This window comes from Euprymna scolopes, chromosome 46, assembly GCF_053919585.1.
Source record: "Euprymna scolopes isolate OS-2025 chromosome 46, ASM5391958v1, whole genome shotgun sequence".
NCBI classification, from domain to species: domain Eukaryota; kingdom Metazoa; phylum Mollusca; class Cephalopoda; order Sepiida; family Sepiolidae; genus Euprymna; species Euprymna scolopes.
In genome coordinates this window covers 193,818,034-193,841,730 of record NC_136527.1, presented here as the reverse complement: position 1 = coordinate 193,841,730, position 23,697 = coordinate 193,818,034, and the positions used below count along the sequence as shown (strand labels likewise).

At 34.7% G+C, this 23,697-nt stretch overlaps 2 non-coding genes and 1 pseudogene across 2 annotated transcripts; all 3 read left to right on the top strand.

The window, feature by feature from the left end:
- Window positions 1-819: 819 nt before the first annotated feature.
- On the top strand, window positions 820-982 carry LOC145271609 (U1 spliceosomal RNA). The gene has a single exon (XR_013866015.1). It is a non-coding gene; the product is annotated as a U1 spliceosomal RNA (small nuclear RNA).
- Window positions 983-10,126: 9,144 nt separating this feature from the next.
- LOC145271487 (5.8S ribosomal RNA) lies at window positions 10,127-10,284 on the top strand (annotated as a pseudogene).
- Window positions 10,285-17,632: 7,348 nt separating this feature from the next.
- Window positions 17,633-17,796, top strand: LOC145271703 (U1 spliceosomal RNA). The gene has a single exon (XR_013866094.1). It is a non-coding gene; the product is annotated as a U1 spliceosomal RNA (small nuclear RNA).
- The last annotated feature ends 5,901 nt before the right edge of the window (window positions 17,797-23,697 follow it).

The following is a 23,697-nucleotide window of genomic DNA, read 5'->3' as shown; positions in this document are numbered from 1 at the left end:
CAACCCTTCATACCAATTGTCACTATCCAGCTCCACTACTCCCCGGGGAGTTGGTCCCCATTTCTCCTTCACTCCTCACATTGAAAATCTGCCTCGTGCCTAATTTGCTCGGTGGGGAAGCAAATAAATAACCTTAACTGTCTCCAGTCCTCTGGAGCCTGGGCAGCGGGTGTCAAGCAAAGACCATATGTGGAGGCAACCCCACATATAAGACCTTGGTCAATGTAGGGCAATCCTTCATACCAATTGTCACTATCCAGCTCCCCTACTCCCCGGAGAGTTGGTCCCCATTTCTCCTTCACTTCTCACATTAAAAATCTGCCTTGTGCCTAATTTGCTCGGTGGGGAAGCAAATAAATAACCTTAACTGTCTCCAGTCCTCTGGAGCCTGGGCAGCGGGTGTCAAGCAAAGACCATATGTGGAGGCAACCCCACATATAAGACCTTGGTCAATGTAGGGCAACCCTTCATACCAATTGTCACTATCCAGCTCCCCTACTCCCCGGGGAGTTGGTCCCCATTTCTCCTTCACTTCTCACATTAAAAATCTGCCTTGTGCTTAATTTGCTCGGTGGGGAAGCAAATAAATAACCTTAACTGTCTCCAGTCCTCTGGAGCCTGGGCAGCGGGTGTCAAGCAAAGACCATATGTGGAGGCAACCCCACATATAAGACCTTGGTCAATGTAGGGCAACCCTTCATACCAATTGTCACTATCCAGCTCCCCTACTCTCCAGGAAGTTGGACCCCATTTCCCCTTCACTCCTCACATAAAAGATCGGCCTTGTGCTTTATTTGCTCGGTGGGGGAGCAAATAAATAGCCTTACCTTACGTAGGGGTAACGGTGATCATTAAGGTCGTTCCCCCAGAGCGAGGCCCATCCATTGCACTGCGGTTGGGTTGACCTTTGCGATCGTCTCAAATGTGGACGACTCGGACATGCTATTTCTAAGTGTGGGGTCTGCGTACGCGCTCACCCCGAAAATACAATCAAAATCAGAAATCCTTTCCTACTTCTTCCAAGTACCTCTCACTCGTAGGTCTGTACTCCCTCCGCTTAATCACCCTTAATCTCTGTAATACCAAGAAATAAGCCATTTCTCTCGACCAGTTTATTATCCACTTCAATTCCAACGTTCTGATTGTATCTAATTTGCATGTAAATGTAATCAACGTTTAATCGTGAGGAATTCGTCTAGCTGTCGCCTACAGCTACTGAAAGTGTCTTCTTTCGATATACAGTGTGGACATAAGCCATGTTACAAAATTTCTGAACTATTTCTTATGATAATATTAAAATAAATTTAATATTTAATTGTCATTATATGATAATGCAATGTATGATTTCTAATTTTTTTTAGAAACAAAAGATGTTAATTTTTAAACAATGTCTGTTGAATTGGAGAGAAGATTAACCATAGAGCAACATGAGAATGACGTACGGCACAAGAAATATTCAAGTTGGGGGAAACAAAACTCAAAATCAACAAAATGTTCAGAAAAAGGACGCTTGCTAATTACCTGGAAACTTCATTGATCAAAGATAGACAACGTCCCCACACCTTAAGAACACCTAAACTTATCAAAAAAATTAACGCTCTGATCCCCATCTGGCATCAATTGTGATGGATGGCTCTCGTCTGGGTGAGACCCCGTGTTTTGACAAGCTTCTGGGTTTGACCTTTACTCCTGATCTGAAATGGAACACGTAAATCAAGTCTATTGCCAAGGTCGCTGGAAAGATGATGGGATCCTTCTACCGCGCCAGAAGATATCTCACTACTGATGCAATTCTCTATCTATATAAAAGCCAAGTATGTCCAAGCATGGAATACTGTTGCCATATCTGGGCAGGAGCTGCTAAAAACAGCCTATCATGCCTTGACAGAGTACAAAATAGACTTCGTGGCTTAGTGGGGGATGCCCTTTTCTCTACCTTGCAACCTCTCTCCCACAGAAGAGATGTTGCGAGCCTATCCTTATTTTATCGTTATTTCCATGGCAGGTGCTCCTCTGAACTCCAATCTCAGGTCCTCCCTCGCAAATCTTTCACGAAAAACACCCGTCTAGCTGAATCCACTGTGAAAAATTTCCCCCACTCTATATCTGTGCCTAAATCAAAACGCGGATTCCATGAACAAAGCTTCTTTCTTAGAACTGCACGCCTGTGGAACTCTGTTCCGTCTGCTTGCTTCCCACCGGACTACAACTTGGATGTCTTCAAGTCCAATGTAAACAAATTCCTAATGAACCGCCCCCTTAAGTAAACACTTCATCAAATCTCCATACTAACGTAATGTACTTGCAATAACCCTTATCCCTGAGTGGCTTCCGGGCCTTGATAAGTGGTGATCACTGTGTAAAAAAAATAAGGAAAAATCATACGAAATCCAAAAAGATGCATGAGAAAAATGGCGAACAAAGCACAAACATCACTAAGTACGATGTGACGTATATGTCGAAGTGACCTATTAATGTCATCTTATAAGCTCCAAAAGCGACAGTTCTCTCTGCACCCACAATTGCAAAGAAACTCATCAGAAATCGACTCTTGTTAAACCTTATTATCAGATAAGACACGCTCAATAACATCATCTTCACAGATGAAAAGTTATTCTCACTTCAACATCCAACAAGCATCAAAATGCAAAAGTCCTTGTGAGAATACCTGATAATGCAGAAAAGATTTTCAAAATGAAGAACTCACCATCAGTGATGGTCTGAGCAGCCATTTCTGAAAGAGGGAAATCTCCATCATTTTTTTTTTAAAATGCCAATAGACTATTTTTTCTTGTTCTTAACAAAGAACGTTACATTGAGGACATTTTTAAATGTTCACTAACTCCATTCTGTATAATTCTGTGTTTTTTAATGATTTTCTTTTATTACATTATCACCCCCAAACAAGGCACATTGTCACTTTGATGTAGGGGCTACTATCAGGGACATAGGCGACTGGGGTACTAGGTGGGGAGTTGGACAGCAAGATGTCGGTTCACGTTACACTTGAACTTCTGTATGTCAGTACAGTTGGGGAAAGAGAACTCGGAAGGGAATTCCAAGGAGCAAGAAACTACTGGAGTAGAAGGTTTTCTTAAATTTAGGGATCACAACTGTGGGGGTGGGATTTTGCTGCATGTCGGGTTTCTCGAGGGTAATTATGTGGAGGGGGTACAAGTGCTTGCAGTTCATCGGAGTATTCAACGTTAAAGTACTTATACAACAGGCAGAGGGATGCTACGTTTCGTCGATGGGAGAGAGGCTGAAGCTTAGATGACAGTTCAGGACCTTGTCTAGGAGCGAGAGACAAGTAACAGATGCACCAGCCCAAATATGAGAACAATACTCCATACATGGGCGAATGGTTAAGTTTTCAGTGTTTTTAGTTAATGTATAATGTTTATTCCGTTCGAAAAACAAGTAATGTTGAACGCTGTTGGAGAACAAGAAAAGCTTACCGCAATGTCTTTGAAGACCCGATAATCGCTTCAAAATAAGAAATAAAACAAAATGTTGGTAGAAAACCACTCAATAAATGTTACGATGACATTTGTCGGGCGGGTCATCTTAAGTTTAACCGAATCAGCTTCAAGTTTCATAATGTAATGATTATAGTTTACTTTCTTGGTCCAAATCTATTCTTGTAATTTAACTAACTTCACGTTTTTTTTTTGTTTTGTTTTTTTGTTTTTTTTTCATATAAGGACGGTTGGAATTATTCAATTATTCACACTCCTATTTTCATTTCGGATGTTAACAGTAGTTTGACTATTTCAAAAAAGAATGAAATGTTCAGTTTTTTTTTTTTTATAAATGTGATTTTTATGTTTTAATTTTTAATGAAATAGACATACAAAATAAAAATTTACAAAAGATATCGAAAACAAGATTTAAACATTGACAAATATAATCCGAACTTGATAGGAAAACAATTCGATACGTTTTAATAATAAACAGACATTTTTACACGAGGAACGAAATAATGATTTCACCTTGTTATTACGCTGACCTTAAGTTCTTTGTTCTTTAGAAGTTGATTTTCTATTTAAATAATTTCGTGTTTAAATCGTGTTCTTCATCTTTTAATTTTGATTCTTTTATATTTTCATGTATTTTATATATTTTATTTCTTAATGAATTGAACAAACAAAACAAAAGTTGTATCAATTTACTAAAGAAATCCTAACAAACCAAACAATTTTTGTGTTTTGAACACAAAAGAACAAAGACTTGAACCAGATTTTTTTCCGTATTGGAACTGGAATGAAAAGTAAGTTTTTAAATGTTTTTTGGGCACTTGTACAGTCTAATCAAGGCATTAAAAAAAAGGAAAATATCGAAAAAAATTTAATTGTACGTATCTGTTATGGAATGAAGTTCTCCGAAAAAAAATCACTTAATTTCATCAAGTATTTTTTGCTTTACAGCGAAAAAAAAAATGTAATGATACCGAGCAAAAGGTTCGAATTTAAGGAAGAAAAGCTAGTATTAAAGATGGGGACGGAGTGTTGGCGCTTTACATGGAGTTATCTCCCCGTGGCGTTTTTAAACTCCAAAAAAACAAAACAAGATGTCTGCCTTCAACGCGCTCTCATGAAAACGTGTTTTTCCGCTGTAAAAAAAAAAAAAAAAAAAAAAAAACTACTTGATCAAATTAAGTGAATTTTTTTTAGAAGATCGTATAACCTTTTTTCGATATTTTCCTTTTTTTATGTCTTGATTAAACTGTACAAGTACTGTTTTTTTGTTTACACTTTTAATTCGAATTTTTTTTATTAACCTTAAATATTAAATTATGCTTATTCATTTCATTTTTTTTTTTTTGCAATAAAAATAGTTAAAACAATTTTTTTTTTTGCAATAAAAATATTGATTCTATATAATTTATAACAAACGTTAATATAAAATGTGAATTTCCAATTTATTTGGTTTATTTTTAATTTATGGGATAAAATATAATTTTTTGTTTTCTTTTTTTTTACACAAAAAATCTATTCTTAAAAAGAATACACTTGTGTGGTTTCTGAGAACCGTAAACACAATAATTTAATTCGAAGAAAACTGATCACAAAAAAATACTAATTTTCCAGAATTTAATTGGCAGTCTCTAATGATTATCAACTTATGATCACACAAAAAAAAAAAAATAAATAAATAAAAATAATAATAATAATAATAATTTCCAGTATTTAATTGTTAAATGATTATCCACTTATGTTTCTGTTCTATTTTTAAAAATCGTATTTTTAAGTTAAATTCGAATTTTACGAGATCATATTTTATTAAATTATTAGGTGGAAGTACAGAATAGTTACAAAACATTCTCCTCTCTCCATATTAAGAATTGCTTTCTGAATAATAAGGCTGTAATTTCAGCAGGGTAACATAAGTGCACAAGTACCTAATTGTTTTAACATAAAAAATGTTTTCTGTCTGCACTGACCTATTATGTCGCTAGAGAATTTCGTTTGATTTTGTATGTTTCTTCCCATATTTAAGATTTTAGAATGGGGATCACTTTCTTTTATAAAGTTTACATAAAATGATCAACTATTTATTGGCCATCACAAATTAATATTATCTTAATGTAGAAAAATATATTTGTAAATCTTTACAATGAAACCCAGCGTTATTTACTCTCTAAAAAATAAATTTAAAAAAAAAAAGTATTTTAGCTATTACGTTTCAACAATAAAAAAATATCGTTCAAAAACACGACAAATAATAATAAATATTTAAGATTTTAGGACATGGAATTACTTTTCTATACAAATTTAACATAAAATAAGCATCGGTTTAATGACCAATTAGCAGGCAATAATACCTGTAATCATTTGCAGTTTTCAATTTTTGGTTGAATGGGGAAGAGATGGGTGGCTCCTATCATCTTTTTATTTTTTATTTTATTTATTTATTTTTTTCTTTCTTACGTTTTTTTTGTGTTGTTATTTTTTCAAATAGTTTTTGTTTTTATTTTTTTCAAATAGTTATTTGGAATTTCACTTAAATTATTTAACTAAAGATACGTAAAAAATCGTTGGGCATAACAAAACTTTTCAAAAATGTTAATTTTGCGGTTTTCTACCAGTACTTTATTTAAGTATCGATTTTTGAGCGATTATCGTGACATCTTAGATGCCTGTTTTATATCACCCATTTTTATTTCTTTTAACATAAGACACGGTACAGATTTTTTAAAAGTAAATAAACGCTTAAAAATAACTGAAAACACAAAAATCTCATCAAAGTAGGTAGAAGAGTTTATTATGTTGCCTTTAATGACAATGATTTGCTATATATATATATATATATATATATATATATATATATATATATATATATATATATATATATAAAGTAATGTGATTTATAATTTAAAAATTTAAAAAAAAAATTTTTTAATTTAAAATTCAAATTTTAATTAAATTAAAAATCAGTTTCATAAGAAGGAACAACAACAAAGTCAATTATCTATATATATATATATATATATATATATATATATATATATATATATATATATATATATATATATTGGCCTAGTTTTTTGTTTTTGTGTTGACTCTACAAAATGAACGTTTTAATGTATTAAATTGTTGAATGAATGTACAAATTATTTAGCAAGGACTCCCTTCCCCATGTTAAGAATAGCTTTCTAAATAATAGTGTTATCTATACTATAAATTTCACCTGTTTGTTTAAATTTGTGTGCGTATGTATGTTTGTATGCCTAAACCTTTTGTCAGAGCCGACGCATTTTCACGAGATCGGTATCATTGTGAAGCTTGATGTCTCGGACAACAACTATCGAAACATTGGCCTAATACATTAATTTCTTCATCCTCAACTGAGCAGTTTTCTACAAAGATGGATCGATTTTTTTGCGAGTCACTTCTGCAATCCATCATATCGGTTGGATTGACTTTACATAATTTTAACTTTCTGAACTTCCGGTCACGTCATGGAGTAATGTTAAGACGTCAGATATTCTTTCACTTTCTTTTCCGCCTTTACGGGCTGCGGGTTTTAGCTTGCCTGCCTACTACCACTTTTTTTTTCTCAAAACACACCTAAAAAAAACGGGCAACGCTCGGCATCCAGGCTAGTAATTAATAAAGAAGGGTAGGTTTGTTTAAATTTAAAACAGAAAAAAAATAGAATGTATGAGTAAAAAATACCACTCTTTGAATTTAAAATTGAAATAAAAAAATATACCGCCATTCTCATTTTTATATAAAAAATAAGATGACGCTTTCTTTATATCAAATATGAATTTGAATATTAAAATATAAGAAAGCTAATAACAATATTTTTATGGTGTTTTTATTTATTAAATTGGTAGGTTGAAATCTAAGAAATCTAAAACATATGAGCACCCCCCCATAATTATTGCAAAGATTAAAAACTGTGACCGATTATATGTCTGGTTGACTGCCACATTAATAGTAATAAAAAACAATTGCACTGACAGGGACGATAAGAATCTTAAAAATAGGATGGAGTAACTAAACTAATGGGAGAATGTATGGCATCTAATAGAATGCAACATTCCCAACAAAAACAAATTTATGAGAAAATAAAAATGAGGGAAAAAACACATTCGTGTAAAGTGTGTAGTTATTCTAGTTCTAAAAAGGCACAGTTACTGACACATGTAAGAACACACACTGGAGAAAGGCCACATTCTTGTAACGTTTGTGGGTATTCTTTTTCTGAAAAATCGAGTTTAGTGAGACATATGAGAACTCATACTGGAGAAAAGCCACATTCTTGTGTATTTTGTGGGTATTCTTGTTCTCAAAAATCAAGTTTAGTGAGACATTTGAGAACTCATACTGGAGAAAAGCCACATTCATGTGAAGTCTGCGGATATTCTTGTTCTAGAAAATCTGATTTAGTGATACATATACGGACTCATACTGGAGAAAAGCCACATTCTTGTGAAGTTTGTGGGTATTCTTATTCTAAAAAATCAAGTTTAGTGACACATATGAGAACGCACACTGGGGAAAAAACACATTCTTGTGAAATTTGTTGGTATTCTAGTACTCAAAAATCAAGTTTAGTGAAACATATGAAAAGCCACACTGGCGAAAAACCACACACATGCGAGGTGTGTGGACATTCTTTTTCTAAAAAATCAACTTTATTGATACATGTGAGAACGCACACTGGGGAAAAGCCACATTCTTGTGAAGTTTGTGGGTATTCTTGTTCTCAAAAATCAAATTTATGGAAACATATGAGAACGCACACTGGTGAAAAGCCGCATTCTTGTAAAGTTTGTGGGTATTCTTGTTCTCAAAAATCAAGTTTATGGAAACATATGAGAACGCACACTGGTGAAAAGCCACACACATGCGAGGTGTGTGGGCATTCTTTTTCTGAAAAATCAAACTTATTGAAACATGTGAGAACGCACACTAGCAAAAAGCCACATTGTTGTGAAATTTGTGGATTTTCTTTTTTTAGAAAATCATCATTAGTGTCACATATGAGAACACACACTGGAGAAAGGCCACATACTTGTGAAGTGTGAGGATTATCCTGTATTAGAAAATCAACGTTTCTATACCATATGAGAACTCACACAGAATCAAACTAACAAAAGTAAAAAAAGGATAAGCCACATTATTGTGAATTTTGTGCATATTCATCTTCTCGAAAATCAAGTTTAGTTAACCATATGATAACTTGCCTACTGGACACTGTCCTTGAGTGTCTAAGGTCTTTCTGTACAGGAGTTTGTCAGAACAATCTGGCATGAGGATACTTTTTCCATAGAAGTAAACCCTGACTAAATATTCAAAATCACATAGTATTCGCTTCCCAAATAAGATCTCACTATAGCTAACCCACATTAGCTTTTATGAGGAATGGTGCACCTTCTCCTAGTGATGTTACCTAAAGTAAAAACACGAAGCTGGATACTTCACCAGATAAGATAAATTCTTGTCCTTGAATCCAGTAAAATCAAGAGAGGTAAATGAAAGTTATTCAAAAGTAAAGTTATAATTGGGGAGAGGAAAATTATGTTCTCAATTTCTTTACTAACTCAGTGTTTGAGAGATAAAGAATTTAAACGTAACATTCGAATATCGATGTATCTCCTATAGATGTCAGGTTGTGGGCCCCTTGATTTCTGAGAAGTTTGCCTGAAGTAAAATAAAACAACAAAGGGAAAAGCTAAATTCTTGTGAAGTGTGGATATTCCTGTTCTGTAAAATTGAAACATGAGAATCCACAAATTTATTTATACATGCCAAACGCTAGGGAAAAGCCATATTCTTGTGAAGTGTGTGATTATACTTGTTCTCAAAAATCACGGTTAAATATACATATGAGAAGTCCACACTCATACAGGGTTCAAGTGTTAGCCCTAGACTGTTGTCCCCTTGATTTCTGAGAACTTCAACTAAAGTGAAATAAAACAAAAGTGAACTTGAATGCCTACTAGACACTATCCAGGTTTTTGTCTGTACAGGTTTTTGTCTGGGTTTGCACAAATAAACTTGCATGAGGATACTTTTCCCTAGAAGTAAACTCTGACCAAATATTCAAAGTTACATAGTATTCGCTACCCAAATATTATGGCTGACTTGCATTAGCTTTTACGAGGAATGGTGCACCTTATCCAAGTGATGTTACCTCAAGTAATAGCAGTTACCTGTATACTCCACCAAACTAGATGAATTATTTTCCTGAACTCCAGTAAGACCAAGAGACCAAAATAAAAGATATACTGCAACATATAAAAATTGTTAAGTGAGGAGAGGAAGTTAAATGGAACATTCGAATATCTATGCATCTCATATAGAGTTCAAGTGTTAGCCCCACGTTGTGGGACCCTTGATGTCTGAGAACTTCGATTGAAATAAAATAAAAAAAAAGCGAAAACCCACATTCTTGTGACGTTTGTGGATATTCTTGTTCTGAAAAATCAGATTTAGTCATACATATGAGAACTCACAGTGAGCTCCGTGAAGGTTTAAGCGAGCTCCGCAGAGGTTAAAGCCAGCTCTCGCTTGCTTCCGTGTTTACTTCTTTTTTGCCCACCGCAAGTGATGACCGCCTTTCCGTTGCACACATGAAAACAAACCAAACATAATAAAAAAAGCAAGTGTTGAACCCTGGACGGGGGATCACTCGGCTCGTCCCTCGATGAAGAGCGTGGCCAGCTGTGAGAACTGGTGCAAATTGCAGGACTCAGTTAACATCGACACCTCGAACGCACATTGCGGCCTCGAGATCCCTTGTCTCGGGACCACGTCTGGTCAATAGGTGGAACGTTACCTGTCTTTCGCGTTAATGAAATGACATCTTGCTGTCCCCGTGCCCCCCTTCCCCCGGTCCTCGGAACAGTGGTAACTGGGACGTCACAGGAGTGAGCGAGCGACGAGGAAAAAAAAGAGAATTGACCCCTTTCATTTCTTTTGTTTTTCCTCTCCGGCCTCCTCCTTCGTCTTCCGCTGGCAGACCACAGAGTCTTTCTCTTTTCGACCCCGTGAAGAAACACTGTGGAGGAAGAGCAGGAAGAGTCTGTCCAAAAGCAGCCGAAAAAAAGTAACCTAACCGACTGCTGATGTTAGCACCACCTGCTCATCTCGCTCTCTTAGGGGAGAACTTGAATGCCTACTGGGGAAAACCTGAATGCCTACTAGACACTATCCTCGAGTGTCTAAGGTCTCTCTGTACAGGGGTTTGCCAGAACAATCTGGCATGAGGATACTTTTTCCATAGAAGTAAACCCTGACCAAATATTCAAAATCATATAGTATTCGCAGTTCAAATAAGATCTCCTTACTACGGCTACTCCACAGCTTTTCCGAGTAATGGTGCACCTACTCCAAGTGATATTACGTCAAGTAATAGCACGAAGCTGGATACTCCACCAGACTAGATAAATTATTGTCCTGGAATCCAGTAAGACCAAGAGACCAACATGAAAGATATACTACAACATATAAAAATGGTTAATTGGGGAAAGGAAAATTATGTTCAATTTCTTTACTAACTCAGTGCTTGAGAGATAAAGAACTTTAATGGAACATTCGAATATCTATGTATCTCATATAGACTTCAAGTCTTAGCCCCTGGTCGTGGGCCCTTTGATTTCTGAGAACTTCGACTGACGTAAAATAAAAAGGGAAAAGCCACATACTTGTGACGTGTGTGGATTTTGTTTTTCTCAAATTCAGGCTTAGTCAGCCATATGAGAACTTGCACTGGGGAAAAGTCATAGACTTGTGAAGTCTGTGTATCTTCTGTAAGTAAAATAAAACAAAAAAGTGAACACTGCCCGCCACAACAAAGTATGTAAATACCTCCATTGGAATATCTGTGGAGAGACTCAGCTTGACACATCATTAAACATATGGGAACATGAACCACAAATCAAATCGAACGGAAAGGTGACCATATTCTATGACAAAGATTTACAGGCGAGCAGATATATAAAAGATAATGCTATGAAACCAGACATTGTGATATGAGACAAGCCTGTAAAAACTGTGCTCATTATTTTTGCCGTTCCAAATGATTATGGCCTAAATAAAGCTGATTGAGAAGAGATAACCAAGTATCAGGACCTCAGGAATGATTTTAAAATGACATGGTCTCTGTAAGCGATAGACATTATACAAGTTGTGAACTTTAAGAAAGACTTGCAATCGATCCCGGAAAACCAAGCTGTAATTAAATACAGATTGCTACCACAAAGGGAACAACATCTATTCTGAAAAGAGCTCTTGGATATAAATTCAAGTCGTAATGAAATCAAGTGCTAGCTCCGGGAGGGAGCCCCTTGATCTCGTAAAAAATCACTCAAGTAAAATAAAAAAGAAAGTGAAAAGTCACATTCTTGTGAAGTGTGCGGATTTTCTTGTTCTAGAAAATCAACGTTAGGAGAACTCACATAGTAAAAGGGAACACAGTAGAAGAATATGATAACCCAACAACCCTAATCGCCCGAAAGAAGAGAAATGAGTATACTAAAAGAGAACAGAAGACAAGAGTAGAAGGATGGCAACAACATAAGAGAGCAGGCAGGTTCATGGAAAAACTGAACCAGAGCTACCTTGACAAGGAGGCCTCACTGCAATGGCTTAAAAGTGACAAATTTCCATTTGATGAAGAACGACTAATTATAGCTGCACAAGACCAAGGTTTACTCACAAATGGATTTAAGAAAATGGCTGGTCTGCAAAAAACCGACCAATGCAGATTCTGTCACTCAGCTGTTGAAAGTCCAAGCCACCTAATGTCTGGATGCAAGATCCTTCTAGCCGATGGTCATTACACTGCTCGCCATAACCAAGTATGTAGATACTTACATTGAAAGATCTGTGGAGAGATGCAACTAGATAGGTCGTCGAACATCTGGGAACATGAACCACCACCGATAACATCAAATGGAAAAGTGACAGTGTTCTACGACAAAGACATACAGGCAGATACATAAAAGACAAGGCCATCAAGCCAGATATAGTAATATGGAACAAGCCCGAAAGAACTGCACTCATTATCGCTGTCACAGTTACAAACGACTTTGGTCTTAATAGAGCAGAACGGGAAAAGATAACAAAATATCAGAACCTAAAAACTGATCTTAATACAACATAGTCTCTGAAAGAAATACACATTATACCATTTGTGACAGGAGCGACTGGCCTAATAAAAAAGAACTTTCATAAATACGTAGAAGCAATCCCTGGAAAACCAAGCTATAAAGAAATACAGATATTCTTGTGAAGTATGTGAATATTCATTTTCTAATAAATCAACTTTAGTTATACATATGCGATGAAAAGAGCCCTTGGGTGTAAATTTAAATTATAATAGAATCATGTGTTATCCCCAGGAAGGAGCCGCTTGATCTCTTCACACTAACAAAAGTAAAATAAAAAGAGGAAAAAAAACATATGTTTGCACTTTGTCTAGATATTCTTGTTCTCAGAAATCAAATTTATGAGAACTGGAAAAAGCCACATTTACATGTACAATGTGTGTATATTCTTGTTTTTTTTTTTAATTAATAAAAGAAAAGAGAAGTATAAAATTGTGTAAAACGACAAAATCTCTAAAAGATATAAACATTACAACAATTGTTTTAAGAGCACATGGACTAATAAAATCTATAGAACTGCATAAACAAAATCTATGGAAGAACAAACTGCTTTGAATACAGGTACACGTCTTAAAATTGACAATATCTAAACTTTAAGAAAACATTAAAAAATTAAATATTTGTTCCAAGATTGAACATTTTTATTTTATGCAGAATAAAAAATCCATCTACTATATTAATAAACAGGTTTTCGTGATTAATGTGTTACATTATAATTTTATTATATCTTGATTTCTTTATAATTGCTATACTTTAAAATCATTAAACAATGCATTTTATTGGTATCAGATTAATATTTACAATTTATTATATCTTGATTTCTTTATAATTGCCATACTTGAAAATCATTAAACAATACATTTTATTGATATCAGATAATTATTTCCCATTTTATTATATCTTGATTTATTTATTATTGCTATATTTTAAACTCATTTAACAAAACATTTTATCTTTCCAAGATAAAATGTTTGGAAGATAAAAAACGTTTTGAAAGATAAAACAGTTGACTCAAATGTTACAAGCAATTCTTGATGGGATGAAAGAAATGTATATTTAGTTGCTCGAATATAGGATCACTTATTATAGTGGCCCGAGACTTAAAAGAAAAGCTGGGATGAGGGCATCTTTGAGGTCTCTTATCATGGCCAGAGAGAGCCATTCACTAAGAACTTAATCTAGACATTTTGGGAGTCTAGAGTCTGGCAAGATTTGAAATCGTGTGGGCCATGCTCAGGCGGGAAACACAAACTCCAACTTGGCACCTCTACCTATGCACAGACTCATTATTGGTCCCCTAATAAAATGGAGGTGGACCTGTATATTCACCCTTGTTCCTTCGTCTGTATGCACTTTATTTACATTCACGCCTTGGAATATTTTTGAAATTTTGCACAAACATTAAGCATATGATATAATTAAAAAAGTAACAGAACTGATTTTTCGAGAAAACTGCGGTTGCCCCCTAGGGGTACCTTTTAGATTAACATGGCTAAAATTGACACTTTTGTGCTTATTAAATAAATTGACGCCTTTGATTTTTATAAAACTTTCTTAAAAGTTGTAACTGATTTCTATTTTTGTTTGTCTATACTTCACGATAACTATTGAGTGTGCTCCAGTGGCTTTTTAGGGCTTATAAAAACATTCTATTTTTGGGACTATTTTACCATATTTGTCCAAAATTATCGGTCTATGTCTGTTTAGCAGTTTTGCAGGGTGCTAAACTCAAATTTAAATATGTTAAGGCCTTGGGGACTTTTGGGAGGTGGGAAAATGATGGATTTAGTAAAAAAAAATTCTGCATGGTACAGAACTTAAATTTACATATGCTAAAGCATAAAACTGTGCCATTTGTCAATTTTCCCCAGGATTTGACGTCCGCTGGGGACTTTGACTCGTAAAAGGGGGTGGATGCTGAACTTAGTCATTTTTTATGTCTCGTTCACTGTGTACTCACGGGATACCATGCATGATTTACTTGTTTTGTCTATGTTCGATCACAGGTTGCTGGAAGTAATATTTTCCTGTCACATCTGATCTTTACCTTAAGTTTGTACTTGAAGAAGGAAGTCAAATCCTGATCCGCAAAAAATTCAATCTCATCCTCCTCATGATGTCTCAACGTTTATATCACCATTCTGTCTATGGCCAGGATCACGAGCATCGCAACTAGTTTCTCCCTACCCTATGGCGGCTTAGCGCCATAGATAATGTAGGAAACCTCCAGTGAGCGAGGCTTTTCGGGATCGATGCCAGCCGTCACCTAGTTAATATATGCCCAGTATTATCTGTGTATGCTGTATTCTAATATTTTATGTTCTGGCGTTTCTTCGGCTGGGATACTTCCTAATCTTCGACTGTGTAGTATGATGTTGTGAGATAATGCATTTTGGGCCATTCGCCAGGTCAAGGAAAACTCGAAGTTGTTGAGATGACTTGGACCTTGCGCCAAGCTCGATTGGTAGCGGATCTTCTCCATATGTTGACGAGCAGGTCATCTGTGGCCTCCTTTCACTAGTTCCTTCTGGAGTTCATTTCTTGTAAGTCGTGAAAGGTCTCTGAACCCTGATAGTTTCTTTTGTGTGACTTTACACTCTCAAGATCTGTATGTTGCTCCATGGCTTTTGATGTACCTCGACCATGTGGTAAAAGATGAGGTTGGGAAAATGGTCTCGAGTACAGCGTCCCATGCAGACTTCACTGTCAAAAAGCCAGCCTCTCGGCATCTCATTGACACATCAAGTTTGGCAGCCCCAAGCCTCCTTCAAACGGATACTGAACATAGACTGGTATGTGAACCCAATGTTTCCCCTTGCCCCAAAGAAAAAAGGACAGCTCGCTCTATAGGGATTTTAGATAGTTTGCAAGTAGAGGAAGTACAGTCAGTCGTTAAAGGATGAGCATAAAAATGTAGGTGTCGCATGACTCCAGTCAACCCTTAAAGGATAATTTTCTTCAAGCCCACGAGTCGATAGCGGCTTTGATTTTTTATTTTACCTCAGACCAATTCGTTTTTTAGCTGGAAACCTGGTCTGAACAACACGCCGCAGATCCAAACCGGACCGTCCGTCCAACTGAAGGAAACAGGAAGGGTGTCGGTTCCCCTCCAGGCCCTCAACCACAAATCTGTTGACTTGCTGCGGTTCATTTTGACCTGTGGTTCTTTTATAATGTATGAGACCCACTGGCACTGTCCAACGATGTCCTTGAATCATGACACAAAAACGGTTATGTCATCAGCGAATGCAGAGACCCTGGCTTTCAACTCAGCCGGTAGAGCAATTTAACAGGCAGGACCAGACTTTCCACATCACGCATTAGATTGTGAAATAGCAGCTCCAACACAAAGACGTAAAGCAGAGGAGACAGTGGGCAGCCCTGACGCACAAACCGAGAGATGGCGAAGGATTTTGAATGTTTCTGTTTACATATACCGCTGCCATTGACACCCGGTACAATATGGAGATCCATTTGTAAAAGGCCTGTTTGAATCTGGTTGCTACTAGAATAGATGCCAGTGGTTGACCTAATCAAAAGCTTGGGACTGATCTAAATTTATCAGCGCAGCTTCCGTGTCGTCTTTCATGAATCTCTCGAAGACGGTATGGTTCTTTTAAATCGATCTCCCATTCTTTTTTTTTACAGGGGTGTCACCACTTATCAAAGCCCAGAAGCCACTTGGGGATAAGGGTTATTGTGTGTACAGTAATCAATGGGATAATATCGTAGTAATCGTTAGTATTGGAGATTTGATAAAATGTCTTACTTAAGGGGGTGGTTTATCAGGATCTGTTTATGTTGGACTTAAAGACTTCCAAGTTGTAGTCAGGTGGGAAACAACCAAACAGAAGAGAGTTCCACAGGTGTGCATTTCTAAGAAAGAAGCTTTGTTCGTGGAATCTACGTTTTGATTTAGGCAGAGATAAAGAGTGGGGAAAATTATTAACAGTGGTTTCAGCTAGACTGGTGTTTTTCGTGAAAGATTGGCGAGGGGGGCAGAGATTGGAGCTCAGACGAGCACCAGTTGTGGAAATAACGATAAAAGAAAAAATAGGCTCGCAACGTCTTTCTGCGGGAGAGAAGTTGCAGGGAAGAGAAAAGGACATGCCCAATAATCCCCAAAGTCTATTTTGTAGTCTGTCAAGGCAGGATATGCTGTTTTTAGCAGCTCCTGCCCAGATGTCGCAGCAGTACTCCATCCTTGGACGTACTTGGCTTTTATATAGATAGAGAATTGCATCAGCAGTGAGATATCTTCTGGAGCGGTAATAGGATCCTACCATTCCATTTTTCCAGCTAACTTGGCAACAGACTTGATGTACGTGTTCCATTTCAAATCAAGAGTAAAAGTCAATCCCAGAAGCTTGTCATTCACGCCATACTTTTGCTTTAGTTCGATGAAGTCACCGATAACAACCTGCAACTGATTTGATAGAAACTTGGTCGGAATCTTTAGCTTTGTGCTTAGCTGTTATGGGTCCGTAATCATCTAATTCTTTCCTGCAATACCTATCCGGTTTCCTCCGCAGTATGATCACTTCCTTGAATTGATTTCGGATGAAACCCTCGTCAACCGAATATTCATCAGAATCAGTATCAACATGAGAGAAAATCTCAAATACAATTCATGAGGCAGACCATCGGGATTTGTGTTTGTTGTGAATTTATGTTGTTCATCTCTAAACGACCTTGACATTGAATCATAGTAGGGTAAAATGTAAGCTTCTTTCAGAATTGAAGAATTTTGTGAAAATGTTGGTAAGTTTAAATGATAGTAAATATATTGTAATGAATTGTTGTTATTGATGAATGAAAATTTTGCCAAAATATATGGAGGTATTTTAGTTTGTATTAATGTCTATTTGGTGGTGAGTATAAGAGTGTGATATAAAACAGTTGTGGTAACAAAAAAAATATGCTTACCTTGTCTTAGGGAAATGTTTTTTTGTCATTAAGAACGACCTTGTCTCACATTTGCTTTCATGGGGAAGCAAATAAATACCTATATTAACCTTGCAGAGGATTAAACGGTGATCATTATGGTCGTTCCACCAGAGCGGAACTCTTCCATTGCACTGCGGTTGGTTTCATCTTTGAGATCATCCAAAATGTGGATGACTCGGGTGCACTATTTTTAAGTGATGGGTTTGCGTACGCGCTCACCTCAATAATGCAATCAAAATCAGATATCCCCCCCCCCGCTTCTTTTGAGCAGAAAACCATCGATTTGTGTAAGGACATCCTCTTTTTTGTATTCCCAGTTGCCTATTTCGATACACGCCACAAAACAGCCCGTTTCTCTCGACCAGGATATCATCCACATCATTTCTAACGTCCAGATATTATCTGATCTGCATGTAAATATCATTAACGTTTTTTCCAGAATCTATCAATCTCGTAAGAATAAGAAATCCGACTTGCTGTCACTTTCAACTTCTGAAAGTGTATATTATCTGATCTGCATGTAAATATCACTAACGTTTTTTCCAGAACCTATCAATCTCGTAAGAATAAGAAATCCGACTTGCTGTCACTTTCAACTTTTTTTCGATATAGATCTCTAACAGTCTCCACACTAGAATTCGAAAAACCAGCCATAAGCCAAGAAATTTGACATCTAAAACAAGTTGAACTATGCATTCTGACTTATTCAGTTGACAAAATAGTAATTTCAGGGGAGGCGGATGTTGTAAATTATCTGTGAAAAAGACTCAATTCTCTCAACCTAATTGTGAAAGGATTAGCTGATGTTGTGTTTGGCAAATAAACGATGTTTTATTAAAACGAAGATTTTGTTTTTGCTATTAAAAAGTTTGGCTTAAGTAAGTTTATTAAAAAAAAATTATGTATTTTTTAATAGACAGGAGAAATCAGCGTCAGAAATTTTCAGTTACAACGTCAGTTTTTAATGTTATGTAATTAATATAGCTCATTCTTTTTATTATTATTATTATTATTATTATTATTATTATTATTATTATTATTATTATTATTATTATTAGTTTTATTTAAAAGTTCGTATATATTTAAAAGAAACGCACTCAGAGAGACACCCATTTATTTGAATATATTTTGTTTAAATACGTTCGTTTTGTTACATTAAAAAGTTTTGTGTAAAAAAAGAAAGTTTTTTAACCTTTAAAAGTTTTGTAAATATTTGATATTAAAAATACGGGTATACCAAAATATGTTTTGTAAATATATATTTTTTTCATTTTAAATTTTAAAAAGTTTGTAAATGTATTAATAAAAAAATCTTGCTCGCAAACATTTGACCATGCCTTCTATTTGACATGTTTACAAACAACCTACGCCATGTCGTTATACTCGAACCACCAGTGCCACTTGAAATGTACGCCGGTCGTCGTCTTCTGCTACAAGATCTCTATTCTTTACTTGGTCCAAAATAAAACAATAAAATGAATTTACTCAAATTTCAATCAAGAAGTTATTTTTGGCGAATACATTTTTACATTGATACAAAACGTATTTTCAAAAAAGAAAACTTTTATTTAATATGATTTTTTATGATACTTTTAATATGATTTTTTTTCCAATTCTGTGTGTCATATTTTCCGTTTTGTTTTTCGTTAACAATGTGTATAAAAAATAAGCAACTTTATTTTTTTTATTAGTTCCTGCCTTGATTTTACTAATTATTCACGACTAAAAATTAAACACGATTATACAGACGCCTGACACAATTATTTGGCACACTATATTGTAAAAATAATTGTCTTAGTCGTAAAGAGTTTAATTAATCAAAGCAACTTCGACATGCGTGACTTACTCAGTTCGTCAGCGCAAAAAAAAAAAACAACAAAAAAACGAAAACACAAGAAAGAAATCTTGTTTTATAAAAATAAACAATAAAACGAATTTACTCAATAGGCACTTGGATGTTAACAGTAGTTCGACTAATCCAAATAAATAAAAAATAAATAAATCTTAGTTTTATATATTCATATATTTTATGGTACAATCCCTTGATAGCGTATGGTGATTATATGAGAAAATAAAGCTGTGTACGCATTATAAATGTTTCTTTTCTGTGTCTTATGTTATACATTAGTACATTAGGGCTCATTTCGAGTTAAAAGTTTATTTACTGCACCCATCTGAACTAGAGAAAATCATGATTTAAATGTGTATGTCTCGTCTAAATAACTAATGATGGATATCTGATATGGCCAACTAGACAGGTGATCAAAAAGTCAGATCGAGCGTACAGGAAAACGAAATGGGACCTAATTGACAACTGGCCTTTTTGTTTTTGTTTTGTTTTGTTTTTTGCTTGAACTTTGTGCTTTTCGGATTATTTTATGTTTTATTTTCTTGTTGGATATTTTTTGGCCGTTTTTTTTGACAAAGATTATAGTTATAGGTAAAAACATTAGAAACACTTCAAACGTTTGAGAAGGCATTTAAACCATAGAAAATAACGGTAACATAAGTGCATAGGTACCAAAATTCTTTTTGTTTTGTTTTGTTTGTTAGTTAAATCCGGCTAAAAAACAATAATAAAAATAAAAAATTATCCGAAAACCGCAAAGTTCAAGCCAAATTGAAATTTTTATTTGTTACGTTTGAATACAAAAAGGGGTTTGTATTACTGTACACATAGATTCGAAAAAGTTGCCAATATATATAACAAATAAATGTTATCAAAGGCAAGATAAGTTACTTTTCTACTTTACTGGATATAGTTTTCGTGTTTTTATTCAATGTAACATGTTTATTCAGCTCGAAAAACATACAGTGTTTACCGATGTATTGGAAAATTCAAGATGGCGCCTCACCCCCTCTTTAACACGGAAAGTTTGAGAAAAGGTGTTATAAATAAAAAAACAGACAAAATACTGTTAAGAAAACCGCCAAATATATGTCGACCTATGTCACGGTAACATATATTGAGCGATTTTCTAACAGTATTTTATCCAGTTTTTTTTTAATTTATAACACCTTTTCCCAAACTTACCGTGTTAAAGAGAGAGTCAGATTCCATCTGGAATTTTCCAATACATCGGTAAACACTGTATGGTTTTCGAGCTGAATAAACATGTTACATTTAATAAAAACACATAAAATATATCCAGTTTGTTAGAAAAGTAACTTACCTTGCCTTTGATAGCATTTATTTGTTATATATTTGTTTTTTGACAACTTTTTCGAATCTATGTGTACAGTAATACAAACCCTAAAAAATACTTATTAAAGCAAAAACAGTCGTGTTCTCGCCGAGTAAGTTTTTTTTTTTTTTTTTTTTTTTTTAGTCAAGTAAAAAGGTACTCATTTTTGTTTAGAAGTTGTCAATTTCATTTCGTTTTCCGGTTCGCTCGATCTGACTTTTTGATCACCTGTCTGGTTGGCCATATCAGAGAATTATCGTTAGTTATTTAGACGAGACATACACATTTTAATCATGATTTTCTCTAGTTCAGATTAGTGCAGTAAAAAAAAACTTTTAACTCGAAATGACCCCTAATCTACTAATGTATAACATAAGACACAAAAAAGAAACATTTACAATGCGTACACAGCTTTATTTTTTCATATAATCACCATACGCTCTCAATGGATTTTACCCAAATATAATCTAAACTTGATATGAAAACAATTCGGCACATTTAAATAATGAACGGACATTTTTACACGAGGTACAAAATAAAGATTAAACTGGTGATTACGCGAAACGTGACACACAGATACGGATATTTTTACACAAGGAACAAAATAATTCGGCACACTTAACTAATTAACCGACATTGTTTACATAAGGAATGAAATATTGATGACACCGTCTTACGATGACCTAAATTCTTTGTTCTTTAGCAGTTGATTTTCTTTTTAAATAATTTCACGTTAAAATCGTGTTTTTCTACTTTTAATTTGGATTCTTTTATATTTTCATATATTTTATTTCTTAATGAATTGGACACACAAAAACAAAAGTTGTATCAATTTAGTAAAGAAATCATAACAAACAAAGCAAATTTTCTGTGTTGAACACAAAAGAATTACAAAAAAAAAAAAAAAAAAAAAACGAATTCATCCTGATTTTATTTTCGTATTGAATTCATGAAATGCAAGGTAAGTTTTTTTTTGTATTTTGTACATTTTAAAATTAATCTTAAACATTAAAATAAGTTTATTTTTTTATTTATTTTTTGCAATTCAATAAAAATATTGATTCCGCCATGCTTTATAACAAACGTGAACAGAAGCTGAGAAGCTCCGATCATAAAAATCTCGGTACTTGTACAGTTTAATAAGGACATTAAAAAATGGTATTTTTTTTTTTTTTTTTTTTTTTTTTTTTTACAGCGAACAAAAAAAATTTGTTATGATACCGAGCAAAAGGTTCGATTTTTAGGAAGAGAAGCTAAGCTAATATTAAAGATGGCGAGGGAGCGTCAACGCTTTAAATTGAGTTATCTCCCCTTGGAGTGTTCAAAAATTCCTAGATGAGTATTTTCAACGCGCTGTCATAAAAAAAACATGTTTTTCCGCTGTAAAAAAAACAAAAACAAAAAAAATAAATAAATAAATACTCGATCAAATTAAGTGAAATTTCTTTGGAGATCTTCAGTCCAAAACAGACGTACAGTATAACCTTTTTTCGATATTTTCATTTAAAAATGTATTGATTAAACTGCACAAGTGCCAGAATCTTACATTTATATTTTCGTCAAAAATATGTTTATTTTAGTAAAATGTGATTTCTGTTAAAATAATAATGTTTACCATCAACACATGATTTAATTTTTTTGTTGTTAAAGAATTTTGTTTGATTTCTGTTTATTTTTTATATTGTTTATCCATTATTTTACATACGTCTGCATCTATGTTACCGTGCTGAAACAATAACGTTATTATTTAGAAATCCTTTTTTAACATGGGAGTGGGGTTTTAATGTTAAAATACCATTTAAATATAATGCAGTAACATATATGCATTGAATCTGGGGTGTAAAGTCTGTGTTACACCCCAGATTCAATAAACAATTCGTGGCATTGACATAATCTTCAATAACAACTCCTTCCAATTCAATAAAGACAACTACATCCAAATACTAGGCACAGCAATGGGTACTAAAATGGCACCAACATATGCCACCCTTACACTCGCCTTCCTAGAAGAGACCCTTTATGAAAGGATAGAGCAGAAATACGGGCACAATATGAAAACACTCTTAATAAAATCTTGGAAAAGATACCTAGACGACTGCTTTATCCTCTGAGGGACCACATGGGGGGATATAAGAGAATTCCACACTTTGCTACAAAATCTGCACCCCAAAATAAACTTCACACTAGAACAAAGCCCCACAGAACTACCTTTCCTAGACATCCGTGTAACAATCAACTACAAAAACATAATTACAGACATCTACCACAAACCCACAGACACTCAACAATATCTCTACTTCAAAAGCCACCATCCTAAAAACTGTCTAAAATCAATACCCTACTCCCTAGCACATAGAGTCTGCACCATAGTAACAGACAGAAACCTCCGTTCGACTAGAATGAACTGCAAATAACCCTGCAGAAAAGAGGATCTCCACTACCACTAATACAGAAAGGTATTGAACTGGCTGAAAAAATTCTAATAGATCAACTAAGAATCCCAAAAGAACACAACAAAGAACAAATTTTAGCATACGTCTCCACACACAACACAAACAACCCATAACTTTTTACACAGATAACAAAAAAAACTTATCCTCCTCGATCAGAACGACAAACTAAACAACACACTTAAAACAACTAAAATAATAAAATGCAAACGCCAACCCAAAAACCTAAAACACATCTTAACTTCCTAAAAACTCGTTCCACACACTACAAAAGGGTTACAAAATGCAACCAACCGCGATATGGAATATGTGACATAATAATAGAAGGAAACACATACGCATTCAAAAACCCAACACAAACATTCAAAATAAAAAAGGATCTTAATTGCACCTCCATAAATGTAGTATATGCACTAAGATGCACAGCATGCAATAAATTCTACATAGGCGCCACCAAAATTTCCAGCAATAGAGTGGCCTTGCATAAGAG